This window comes from Mus pahari, chromosome 1 (assembly GCF_900095145.1).
Source record: "Mus pahari chromosome 1, PAHARI_EIJ_v1.1, whole genome shotgun sequence".
Classification (NCBI taxonomy): Eukaryota; Metazoa; Chordata; class Mammalia; order Rodentia; family Muridae; genus Mus; species Mus pahari.
Window position 1 is genome coordinate 125,123,530 of NC_034590.1, and position 13,600 is coordinate 125,137,129.

The 13,600-nt window shown below is 36.2% G+C and overlaps 1 pseudogene; it reads left to right on the forward strand.

Moving 5' to 3' along the window:
- The first annotated feature begins 23 nt into the window (after positions 1–23).
- On the forward strand, positions 24–1,114 carry LOC110331034 (annotated as a pseudogene).
- Positions 1,115–13,600: the final 12,486 nt, after the last annotated feature.

The window sequence follows — 13,600 nt, forward strand, 5'->3', positions numbered from 1 at the left end:
CACAGAACATCTAGCGCTGTCAGATGACAATGATGGAGAACAGAACAGAAGCAACACAGTTCATCCTCACAGGACTCACTGATGACCAGAGTCCGCAGCTTCCCCTCTTCATCACCTTCCTCCTTATCTACATCCTCATCCTGGGGATGATTCTACATTTTGTTTTGGATTCTTGGCTCTACACCACTATGTACTTTTTCCTGGGTAATCCTTCCCTTGTTGATCTCAGTTACTCTTCAGATATCACTCCCAAAGTCATAGCTGAGCTCTTAATGGGAGACAACATCTCCTATTTCTTCCAATGACTATGCTGATCAGATATTCTTTTTTTGCAGGCTTTGCTTCTGTGGAAAATTATCTGTTAGCCTCAATGGTTTATGATTGCTATGCAAAACTGTGTGAACCCTTACACCATGCCACCTTAATTACTACAGGAGTGTGTGTGTATCTAATCATAAACTGTTATGTCTTTGGCTTGATGAATATTTTTATTTTCTTTTTTGAGACAGGGTTTCTCTGTATAGCCCTGACTGTCCTGGAACTCACTCTATAGACCAGGCTGGCCTTGAACCCTGAAATCCACCTGCCTCTGCCTACCAAGTACTGGGATTAAAGGTGTGCACCATCACTGCCTGATCATGAATGAATTTTTATTCATTGGAGATACTTCAGTATCAGTTCAGTTTCTAATTCTGTAAATTTAATGTGCTCCACCATTATTTCTTTGATATGCCAGCCATCATGTATATCTCTGGTTCTGAAAGACATGTGAATGAGCTGGTTTCTGGCCAGCTTCAATATCTTTTTTTCTCTTATAATTTTCTTATTGTCTTATATTATTATTTTCATTGATATACTAAGAATGCCTATATCCACCTGTGCTTCGGCTATCATTCCTGTCACTGTATTCTATGGGACACTTACCTTCATGTACTTACAAACCAGTTCCAGTCATGCAATGGAACCTGAAAATATTGTATCTGTTTTCTATACTATGGCGATCCTCATGGTTAATTCTATGGTCTGTGGCTTGAGGAACAAGTACATCAAAGGAGCATTCAGAAAAATTGCTGTGATGGAGAAAAAGCTTTTTGTTTATAACTTTAACATTTAGGCACGAAAATTCTCTAGATTCATTTTTTTTCCAATTTTATTAGGTATTTACTTCATTTACATTTTAAATACTATCCCCAAAGTCCCCTATACATTCCCCCCTCCCCTACCTACCTACTCCCCCGTCATAGCCCTGGTGTTCCCCTGTACATATAAAGTTTGCAAGACCTAGGGACCTCTCTTCCAAATGATGACTGACTAGACCATCTTCTGATACATATTCAGTTTGAGTCAAGAGCTCTGGGGGTGCTGGTTAGTTGATATTGTTGTTTCACCTATAGGGTTGCAGACCCCTTCAACTCCTTGGGTACTTTCTCTAGCTCCTCGGGGACCCTGTGTTCCATCCAATAGCTGACTGTGAGCATCCAATTCTGTGTTTGCCAGGCACTGGCATAGCCTCACAAGAGACAGCTATATCTGGGTCCTTTCAGCAAAATCTTGTTGGCATATGCAATAGGGTCTGTGTTTGGTGGCTGATTATGGGATGGACCCCTGGGTGGGGTAGTTTTTGGATGGTTTATTCTTTTGTCTTAGTTCCAAACTTTGTCTCTGCTTAGTTCCAAACTTTGTCTCTGCAACTCCTTCCATGGATATTTTATTCCCTATTCTAGGGAGGAATGAAGTATCCACGCATTGGTCTTCTTTCTTGATTTTCTAGTGTTTTGGAAATTGTATCTTGGGTATTCTATGTTTCTGGGCTAACATCTACTCAGCAGAAAGTACATATCAAGTGACTTATTTTGTGATTGGGTTGCCTCACTCTATCTAATATATACAAACAGTTTATGAAGCTGAACTCCAGAAATTCAAATAACCCCATTAAAAATGGGTACGGAGCTAAACAAAGAATTCTCACCTGAGGAATACCGAAGTGCTGAGGAGCACTTGAAAAATGTTCAACATCCTTAATCATCATGGAAATCCTAATCAAAACAATCTTGAGATTCCACCGCACCATTCAGAATGGCTAGGATCAAAAATTCAGGTGACAACAGATGCTGGTGAGGATGTGGAGAAAGAGCAACACTCCTCCATTGCTGGTGGGATTGCAAGCTTGTACAACCACTCTACAAATCAGTCTGGCAGTTCCTCAGAAAACTGGACATAGTACTACCAGTAGATTCAGCAATACCTCTCCTGGGCATATACCCAGAACACGTTCCAACTGGTAATAAGGACACATGCTCCACTATGTTCATAGCAGCCTTATTTATAATAGAGAGAAGCTGGAAAGAACCCAGATGTCCCTCAACAGAAGAATGGATACAGAAAATGTGGTACATTTACACAATGGAGTACTACTCAGCTATTAAAAACAATAAATTTATGAAATTCCTCAGCAAATGGATATTTCTGGAGTATATCATCCTGAGATATTTTCTTCATTTACATTTCATATGTTATCCCCCAAATCCCCTATACCCTTCCCCAGCTCTGCTCCTCAACCCACCCACGCCCACTTCCTGGCCCTGGCATTCCCCTGTATTGGTGCATATGGTCTTAAGTTGTTAACTTCTTGAAATTTTCAGTATTGTGCCTTATTTAGTCTTCATAGCTTGGCCCTGAAAAATATGTGGGAGATACATTACCTGTAGAAAGAAAGAAATTATTGTCAACTTGGATACTGATCTATCCTAATATTCATTTTTCTCTTTCTTTGCACAGAGAACTTAGAATCATTTGAATACAACTTGAGAAAGTGTGTTTCTGTAATCACCTTTAAGTCACATTACATTGCTGGTGTAATATCAAACTGACTGACTAGGGAGACTTAATTTTTTGCTCAAGTTGATTGGTAACAGTGACTTCCCAGTCAGAATTATAATTTATCACAAACCAGGTCAAGATGTATCCACTTAATTTATTGGAAAATGAAATTATTTTTAGTAATTACTGAAATCTAAGTCATAAAAGAGTTATAAATTTTGACATTTTCCCCATCGGTAATTTATGAATTACTGTCATGTGATATGAATAAGTACAAATGAGAACTGGGCAGAATGATATTGAAAGATTAGTTGTTACATATTTAGAGCTTGTTCATCTATCATAGAAGGTAAAAATAAACCCTCAATATAAAGCATGCTAATAAGGAATAAAGGGTAATTATTCTTAAATTATAAAATTATGTTAAGTAAATTAACATGCTGAGATTTTACTTTTTCTTTTCTTTGAAGTCATATTAAGAAAAGACAATGAATGCAATTGTTTAAATCAGTCCTTGATCAGTGACAGATATAAATCATCAAACTTAATTGAGTTCAGAAAAGATATGGTACATATGTTTTTTGTGAGACATTATTGTCCAGTTATCAAATTCCTTAAGATGTGGTTACACATGGACAAAAACTTGTTTTCTTTTTTATTTAAAAATTTCATGCAATACATTTTAATCATATTTTCTCTCCTCTCCTAATGACTCCATATCATTTCAACCCACTGAAATTTATGTGTTCTCCCTTTACATTGCACACACACATTAACACACACACACACACACACAAACACACATACACACACACACACAAATACAAAACACCCAACCAAAACAACTAGTAAGACAAAACCCTCCAAATTCCAAAACTAAGCAGAAGGACCGCCAAAAATATGGAGATAATTTTGTGTAGGCCAGATATTCCTGTCTACAGTACCTGCTGTGCAGTGTGTTTGATACATCTAGTGAGATTACATTAGAGAAAATTGCTTCCCCTTTCTCATAGTGTATCTATTATAGATAGCTTCTTGTTTAGGGGTAGGAGCCTGTGCCCATTTCCACTCTTAGTGTTGGGGCCCCATATGGCTTGAAGGATGACATGTTGCCATAGTCTGTGTAAGTTCATATTTATATCAGTCCATTTTAAAATCTAGATGACACTGTTTCCTTGCAGTCTTCCACCCCTCTTTCTCTTGAAAAATTTCCACAATCTTTCCCACAGAGTGCTCTGAAACTTGTAGGATGGCATTGGAGAAATACAATACATTTAGGACAAGGTACTATAAGTCCCTCATTCTCTGTACATTAATAGATATCACTTTTAAATTGCATATATCATTTATCAAAATATTTCAAATTTATTAGCATGTAACATTATATATAGTTTTCTCAATGTCTCAGTTTACCTTGAAGATACATTCAGTCTCTCTTTCTGTAAGTCTAATGTTGTCCATCATTTTTTCTGTGATATGCCAGCAATCATGGCTCTCTCCTGCTCTGATAAACATGTTAATGAGCTAGTACTTATTTACCCAGCCAGCTTCAATATCTTCATTGCTTTCATTAACATCTAACCTTATAATTTTTATCACATATTGAACCCTTTAGTTTACAGCCTGAGGAACAAAGAGGTCAAGAGTGCATTCATGAAAGTGGTTCTGAAAGAAAAATACTCATTATGATTTGTATTTGATTTTTTTTCATTTTTTAACACTATTGAAACAATGAATTATTTTCTTTTAAGTTTCTTTTTCTTGTACCTTGTGATAGTTATTCATCATTGTAATCCTGACTGGATTTTTTTAGTGCACATTAAAATAAACCTCTGTGGATTTTAACTTTGGTGCTTCTATGATTGCTGTGTTTTGTTTCAAGAGCCTTATAAATCTATTGCATATATTTGACTTATTTTTCCTTTATGTTCAGATATTACTATGGACTATTAATTGGGAGAATTTACTGTTAACGTTTTCTATTACCAGAATTATGTTTATTTGAATTTTTTATTGCTACCCTCTTAATTTCTATACTTGTTTTCTCTTTTTCTGAAGTTAGTTTTGCTAGTATGTATGTATTAATTAATTTATATTTTTCACTCTTATCTACTATGCTGATATACAGGCTGTGTAGAATATTCTGTTACAGAGACATCTATGGTTCTGTCCTCTACTCAGAATTATAAATGTCAGATCATTTGATAAATGATCTCTTATAATAAAACTAAATAATAAACCCTAAAAGGACACATAGGTGTTGTGAATCTTTTTGTTTCATAAGAAAGTCCTAATAAAGCAGTTTATCCTTTATCTTAGAAGAGCTTTGTCAACATGTCCCATACTACTGTATTTCAAGTACATTCAGTGAGATAGAAACTATTTGATTTATCTTGATAAGGCTTTTGATAAACTGTCCTTATATGCTTTACTTGTAAGTCTACTCATGTTTCTATATCTTGATCACTAAGTTCATTTAGCAAAATATTCTTCATGTAGTTAGAGGGTCTGTATAAAATTTTGTACATGGGAAGAAGTATTAAATTTCCTGAAACATAAGCATAAAGGTCATACTACAGCTAGACAGAATACTCTGGGAGTACTTCCAGGAGAAATTAAAATAATTTCATTTAGTGTTCATTGAAAAACATGAAAAAAAAACATTTTCTATGAATATATCTGCAAACTAAATATCAGAATGTATATCGATTGCTAGAACAATGCAACCATAGCTCACACAGTTGCTATAATTTGAATCAACAGTCAATTAAGCAAACTTGATAATTATTTGTTAAATCCAAGAGTGATTGCTTTTATTCAGAGGCTTAGAAGATGATATAAATAATACACAGCAAGATTATATACCCATTCATCTTTTAATATCACAATTGCTGTGACTAACTTCTGCAAACTTCTATTACTATTAAATTGCTTTTGCCTTATTAGTTACTAGGTAAAGGTAGTTCTAGTGACTTCTTCTAAGCCTTTATTACAATTTTCTGATAGCTCTTGAAAGTTCTTTTGTACAAGTTAATTATGCCATCTGATAAGTGTTACCTTTGCAAATATGTACTCTGGACCTTAGAAAATTACCAGAGGATCAGTTGGAGACAGTCTGGGTTCATCAGCAGGAAAGGCTAGGGCAATTTTACCATGATTGCCCTATCTCTGTAATAGTTACACTTAACAGGTGAAGCATAATGAAAATTTTATCCTAAATTAGTCTCAATTGAGAGAAATGACAAGTAATTTACCCAAATTCTTGTTATCCAATGAATGGATAATAATAACATTAACCTACCCATAAAACTTTCAACCAAAAACTTGTGTCCAGAAATACTAAGGATAAAGATGGAACAGAGCGTGATGAAATGGTCAACCAATAACTGGCCCAACTTGAGAGAGCCATCCCATGGGCAGGCATCAATCTCTGACACTATTATTGATACTCTGGTATGCTTGCAAACAGGAGACTAGCATAGCTGTCTTCTGAGAGGCTGTAATCAACAGCTGAGTAAGTGGGATTCTAATACTCACAGTCAAACATTGGACAGAGTTTGGGCACCCTGTAGATGTACTAGGAGAAGGATTAAAGGCCCTGTAGAGGATGGCTTCCCCACAGGAAGACCAACAGTATCAACTAATCTGAACTCCTGGGAGCTCCCAGACACTGAGCTACCAATCAAACAGCACACAGGAGTTAGTCCTAGGGCCCCAGCACATATGTAGCAGAGGGCTGCCTTGCTTGACTTCACTTCAAAAACTTGATGCACCAAGATGGAGGATACTATGTGGGCACCCTGACAGAGACAGAATGGAGGGAAACTAAGAGAGGCATCAATCAGTATATAAATAAATAAATACATAAATGCATAACTACATAAATAAGGAAAAAAGATACAACATAAACGAACAGTGAAGAATAAGACAAAATAAGCAAACAAAAAAAGAGCCAAAGAAAGAGGTTGAAACATATGCAAATACAAAGACAGACACATTTGCACACACATGAATCGAATAATAGCACAAACATGGAAGCCACAATATATGTGCAAAGACTGCAAGGTTTAACAAATATCCTGACACAATATGAGGTAGATATTCCATTGAAACTTCCTGGCTAGAAAAGTGTGTTTTAAGGTATGTCACAGTCTGCACATTGTCTATATTTGGTTCTGTGTATTTGTTTTATTTCAAAGGAAACACATCTGATGATGGCTGCCAAGACAAAGATCTGTGAGTATAGCAGATTGACTTTTGGAGTCACTATATTGGTATGATCCTTAACGTAACAGTAGACTTTTGTTTTTCTGTAAATTCCAAGCCTATCTAATCCCAGGTTCTTGTTCACAAGCAGTGTTTTGTATGGGTTCCATCTCATGGAGCAGGTCTTAAATCAAGTGTCAGATACTAGCTGTTTATTCAACAAATTTTGTGCCACTGTTACACCAGAGTATCTTACAGTCAGTTCAGGCAGCTCTTTGTTTTTTTTTTTTTTTTTTTTTTTTTTTTTTTTTTTTTTTTTTTTTTTTTTTTTTTTTTTTTNTTTTTTTTTTTTTTTTTTTTTTTTTTTTTTTTTGTAAATCTAAGGGTTTGCAGCTGTGTTTGTGTTCTCCTTTGGGATTGTTCATAATACTCTCTAGTATTATGAATAACAGTGTATAGCAGTGAAATCTCTAGGAAGCTACTAGTTCTACATTTCTGATTTCAGTGAGTTGTGTAAATGTCTTTGGTAACAGGTTTTTATCACCAGAGTATGAAATGCGACCAATGACCTTCGCAGTAGCCTAGGCGGTTTGAGGTTTTCCCAAGGATCCCTTTGATCCACAACTCAGTTATTATGTAACTCATTCCCAGTCCTAGAAGCTTTATTTGGTAACCAGAGGTGTGCAGTTGGAGTTCTGTACCTTGTTAATTTATAATTTCATTTATTTAACCTTCATATATGAAAATACTATAGGAAACTACTACTGCATTAGATTTCTATATAAATCCTCAAATGGTTTTAGTTGCCTCTCCCTGAATTCCCTCTTTTTCCCCCATTCTCATTACCCCTCCTTTTACCCTCCTGTTCCAATCTGTGCACTTCCCAACCTCCCATAACTTTTTATTGTCTTTCTCCTTCCTAGAGAAATCCATGCCTATTCCATTGCCTATCTTACTCCATACCCAACCTCCTGGGGTTCCGCTCCAAATCATCTCTTCCTTGAATTGTGATATATCACATATGTCCTGTCACACCCTATCATGGTGCATTGTTGGCTTAGGGTAATCTATGTAACCTATTATTCAAACATTTTAAGAATTGGAATAGCGTTTTAAAGCCAAAGTGTTGTTAGAGATTTAAGTATACAAGTTTCAGAACACCTTAAGGGTCAAGCTTAAGGCAAACAAATTACTACTACAAATATTTATATTTCAATAAGCTGAAATTTTATGCAGCATATGTCTTCATTGGACTGATTTAACAATATTGGCCTGTTTCATTATGTATTGTCTAGATTATTACTTCACACCTATATTTGCCATTATTGCTGATACTTTCCAGATTTCTTGATATTAACTATGACAATCAGGGAGATTTTTCAAAGAATATCACTTACATCTCTAATTTCTATTCTCATTTACCATATTGCATTCTTTGATTTCTATTCTCCTATCTTCATATCTGTTGCTGAAACACACATGCCTTTTTGTGATTTCTCAAAGAGAATGCTCACATAGGCTTTTTAGAAGCATGGGATTTTAGAAAGGAAATTTAAGAGAATGTACCATTTTTTTTTAAAGTTTATCATTTGCATAAAAATTTTCCCTGTAAACACAGACAGGTACACATGCACACCCACTAAGTTACATGATACAATGAAGTTACCATTTACAGATAGGTACAGATGCATACTCACTCCGTTACATCCATCTATCATCCAATTAGAATGCCAGCTGCTGTTTGTGTAAAATAAAAGGCTGTTTTGTTTTCACTTGGAACTGTGCTGATATGTCAGGCCTTGGGATTTTGGCACATCCTTAGCAACCTTTCCATGACCTTAGTCTCTCCATGACCCCATCCAAGGCAGAAATGAGACCACCTACAAGTAAGTACACTGTCCCTTTGCTCATATTATAATTGTACCATTTTATTTTATTTATTTTAGTTAATTGTTTTATCAATGATAATTATATACTAGCTGCTTATTTTAGTTATGGTTATTAAATGTTCCCACAGCAATTGTTTGGCAAGAGAAAATATTAATGTAACATCTTTCTTCAGCTCAAAGTAAAGTTTTAACATCCTATTATAAGTCTGCTGTGGTGCTAATAAAGAATTGTAAAATAAATTCATGTATTTAAAAAAAAACTACAACAAAATAATTGTGTCTTAAAAGTGTCTGTTCCCTGTTCCAAACAGCAATTAAGTTGGTTATTACAAAATATTGATATTTGGCCTATTGCATACCATCATTTTAAATACAATTAATAATCATTATCCTAAAAGATAAGTTAAAAATTGCTTTTATGCATGCTTTTATATCTTTCATAAATTCATGAATGCATGCATCCCATTTACTGTATTTAAAAGCAGCTTTTTTATGGGAGAGAAGTATATGTGAATTGGATCACATGTTTATTCTATTGAAGTTTCCTCTTGCTTCAGCACAGATAATTAAATTGTGTGCTGTAGATGGTTTTATAAAATGTTCAATGATAAAGCTTTAATTTGTATATTAATAGTCAATATAGAGCTCAGATATACAATTGTTTAAAATTGTTTGTCCCTCAGATACTATAAATTCTCAAAAGTCTCATTTACAATTGGTTATGCATATACAACTCATAAGAAAAAAATGCTGTTCTTTTAAAAAGACTATATTTGGAGATTTAAGAATTTATCCTAGATTGCCTGGACAAGACTTCTTAAGGTGATGCAATGCTAGATTTATATCTCAGGCAGATTATAGACCTTACACAAAAATAATTGACCATATAATCTAATTTCTTTACATCATCAAAAAAGTAATGGCTTAAAATACTATTTTAGTATTTTTAAAAAACGTGCATGTCAAATCATAAAAATTTGTTCTCAAGTGTCCTCAATTTCTACCTGTTTCTACATAATGGTGCTAATTCTTGAAGACTTATACTTAATTGCTACAAGTAGATAGTCTTATCTTTAAATAAATAATTAAATAAATAAAATGCACATAATCATGTCTAGGTAAGATAAAAAGGATCCACTTATTTGCACATTGCATGATCCTGTTCAGGTACTTAATTTGNGGAAAAAGGGGGGCAATGTTTCTGTTTTGTCCACAGAATGCTGCAGGAGCATGCTAGCTTCCAGAGTGATTCGTGCCACAGGCTGACCTTGGAGTTCCTGAGTGCCCTGAGGATAGTGACAACAAAGCTGTATTGAGAGCACAGAGAAGGAGGATTCTAGGAGAGCAGACACTTGCAAGCAAAATGGAGAAGACTCTCCCTATTGCCGCCCCAGGCTGCAGCAATGGGAGCCAACTTGAACAACTACAAAAGCTGACTCATGGGGCGAAGGGACTGGCACAAAAAATGGACAAGAGGTTTTTCCCCAGAGACAATGTTTTTGGCCATTTAGGCTGATCCCCTATAGCTGTAAAACCTTGTGTACCTTACCAGTATGCTATATTGTTAGATAATTTTGATAGTTAAGATCACCAATCTTGACAAGTCTTTTTATATTAGCTGTAATTCTTGTCAATTAACTAATTGTGTAGATCCTTATTTAGATAAAGAGTTTGTTGTTATGATTTTTTTAAAATGACCTGCTTATGTTCTGCTGCCTGTAGAGTTAAGAAATGATCCTTGGTTTGAGAATTCAAGATTGCAAACTTTAAAAAGGTTTAATGAGCTTATTAGACCAAAGAGATTTGTTGCAGCTTTGATTTTAGGAATTACTGTCCTGATAGCTATTTTTAACATCTTCTGTGGTGTCCACCACTGCCTTAGTGAAAGAGATGCAAACAGCTCATTTTGTCAATGATATGCATAAGAATATAACTCTAGCCTTGTCAAAACAAAAAATAATTGATACAAAGTTAGAAGCTAGACTTAATGCCTTAAAAGAGGTGGTACTAGAATTGGGCCAAAATGTCGCAAATCTTAAAGCCAGGTTAGCTACTAAATGTCATGCTAACTTTAAGTTTATTTGTGTTACTCCTTTGCAGTATAATGCATCCCTAGCTTGGAATAAAACTAGAGCACACTTACAAGGACTTTGGAGAGATACCGATATTTCCTATATTATGAAGGGTTTACAACCACAAATCTCAGAGATGAGCGCTACTCATCTAGATGATTGGGACTTAAAAGGCCTAGCTTCTTCCCTTACAGATAATATCAAGGCTCTCAATCCCTGGGATTGGGTTCAGTACTTCATATTTCTGAGAATAGGACCTGTCATAATCTTGGCTATATGCATTATTTTCCCTATTTTGTTCAGGGTGATGTTAATCTCTCTCGCCAAGCTGAGACAAGAGGTGCACATCTACTGACTTCAAAACAAAAAAGGAAGAACTGCCACGCCCTCTTCAGGGAAGACTGTGCAGCATGGAGACCAAAGAGCTTGCATGGCTGCTAGTCCTGAGGGTTTGTGCCACACGTGGCTTTGTCGCCCTGAAGGTCAAAGGCAGCGACGTCCTAGATAGTCATGGAGTGCTTTCCTCCTGGGAACATGCTGGGGGATAATCAGTACCTAGGCAATGGGACTATTAATTGTTTGAGGCCTTTTGATCTACAGCTCTTGTGCAACAACCACCCCACCATCAGGTGAGGGGTGGATTTCAGATTCAGCATTAGATAGTCCTGGAAATAAGGAAGGAACTACTGAACCTCAATAGAAAGAGAACAGTACATGCCCAGCCTGAGCAGACTTAGGCACCCACGGCGGAGTCAAAGATAGNGCAAGAGCAGGAAGTGGAAGATGAACTATGTGATCTAGCACTAAAGAAGGCTGTTAGCAAAAATGATTCTCCAACTGCCCAGTTAATGGTAACATTATTAAGATATTCTTTGTTAGGATTTGGGGAAATTATGGATGCCATGCAAAAGTTTGAATCAGGATTTACAAGAAACACTAGAGTTAGAAGGAATTTGGAGTATAAAATAGAAAGAGAAAGAGAGTATTATGAAAGGATAGGCTTGGAGACACCTAAGGGTAACAAGGCATTTCAACTAAAGATAGGAGGCAGATGGTGGTCTCCCAAGATTTACCAAGGGCCTTATATTTACTCTCCAACAGATGCCCCCCTTTTCTTATACGAAAATGTATGATTTATGTATGAATAGATGGGCTGTGTATATGTATGTCCATCATGGTCCTGGGACGAGGGAGTATAAAAAAGAGAATTTAAATTGTCCAAAGTATGTCTCAAAAACAAAATATTAGAGCATCGCAAAGCTGGCTGGTTACATTAACCACAGGTGACAGTACCTGGGACAGAATGAAACTAGTAAAACCAAGTGTCCGGTAGCATGATCACCGGCAAAGTGCCAAAGTTAAATTTTTACTAAACGTTCTGTGCTTGTAATGACAATCTGCATGGTAATAGGTTTTTAAGTAAGATTACGATCTGTCCGGAATCTGTGCCAATACCTTGTTCCTTGTTTCATGTGTATAAAGTCTGATGCTTGAAGTAAAGATTTTGCGGCAGTTAATACAGCCATCTGTGTCTGTGTCTCTGTCTGTCACGTGGAATCTGTTCCTTACCTGGGTAGCCGAGTGCAGTCCCCCCCGCACGTCTTAAGACCCCTGACTGACCGTCTGTGGCAATTTATGGTCCCTCCCTTTGAGTTCTGAGAGTCTCTCACCTCCCAGGTCTCTGATACAGTGTAGAGGGTCCCTTCTCATTCTACCTCCGAAGTTGTCTGTTTCCATTCTTTTTGCTGGCCCTCAGAACTTCATTCCTGTTATCTTTACCCAATACCTGATCATGTTCCCCACTTTCCCTCCCTGTTACCTTTCCCACCCAGGTCCCTCCATCCTCACTTGTGATTGCTTTCTTCTCTCTCCCAAGTGGGATTGTGGCATCTTCATTCATTCTCTTCAGCTTGTTAACCTTTTTGAGTTCTGTGGATTGAATCCTTGTTATTCCGTAAAGTTTAGGCTAAAATCCATGTATTACTGCATACACAACACACATGTCCTTTTGGTTCTGAGTTACCTCACTCTGGATGATATTTTATAGTTCCATCCATTTGCCTGAAAAACTCAGTATGTCCTGGTTCTTAATAGCTGATTAGTATTCCATTGTGTAAAGACACCACATTTTCTGTATCCATTCTTCTGTTGTGTAACATCTGGGTTGTTTCCAGCATCTTGCTATCACAAACAAGGCATATTTTGGGTATATACCCAAGTGTGGTATAGTTGGATCTTCAGGTAGATATATTTCCAATTTTTGGCGGAATCTCCAGATTGATTTCCAGAGTTGTTTTTACCAGTTTGCAATACCACCGGCAATGCAGGAGTATTCCTCTTTCTTCACACCCTTGCCAACATGTGCTTTCATCTGAGGTTTTGATATTAGCCATTATGATTGGCGTAAGGTAGATTCTCAGGGTCATTTTAATTTGTATTTCTCTGATCACTAAGGGCTTTGAACATTTTTATAAGTGCTTCTGAGCCATTTGATATTCCTCTGTTGTCAATTCTCTGTTTAGGTCTATACCTCGTTTTTTTAATTTGGTATTTTCGTGTTTTTTTGGTGGTTAGCTTCTTGAGTATATATATATATATATATATATATATATA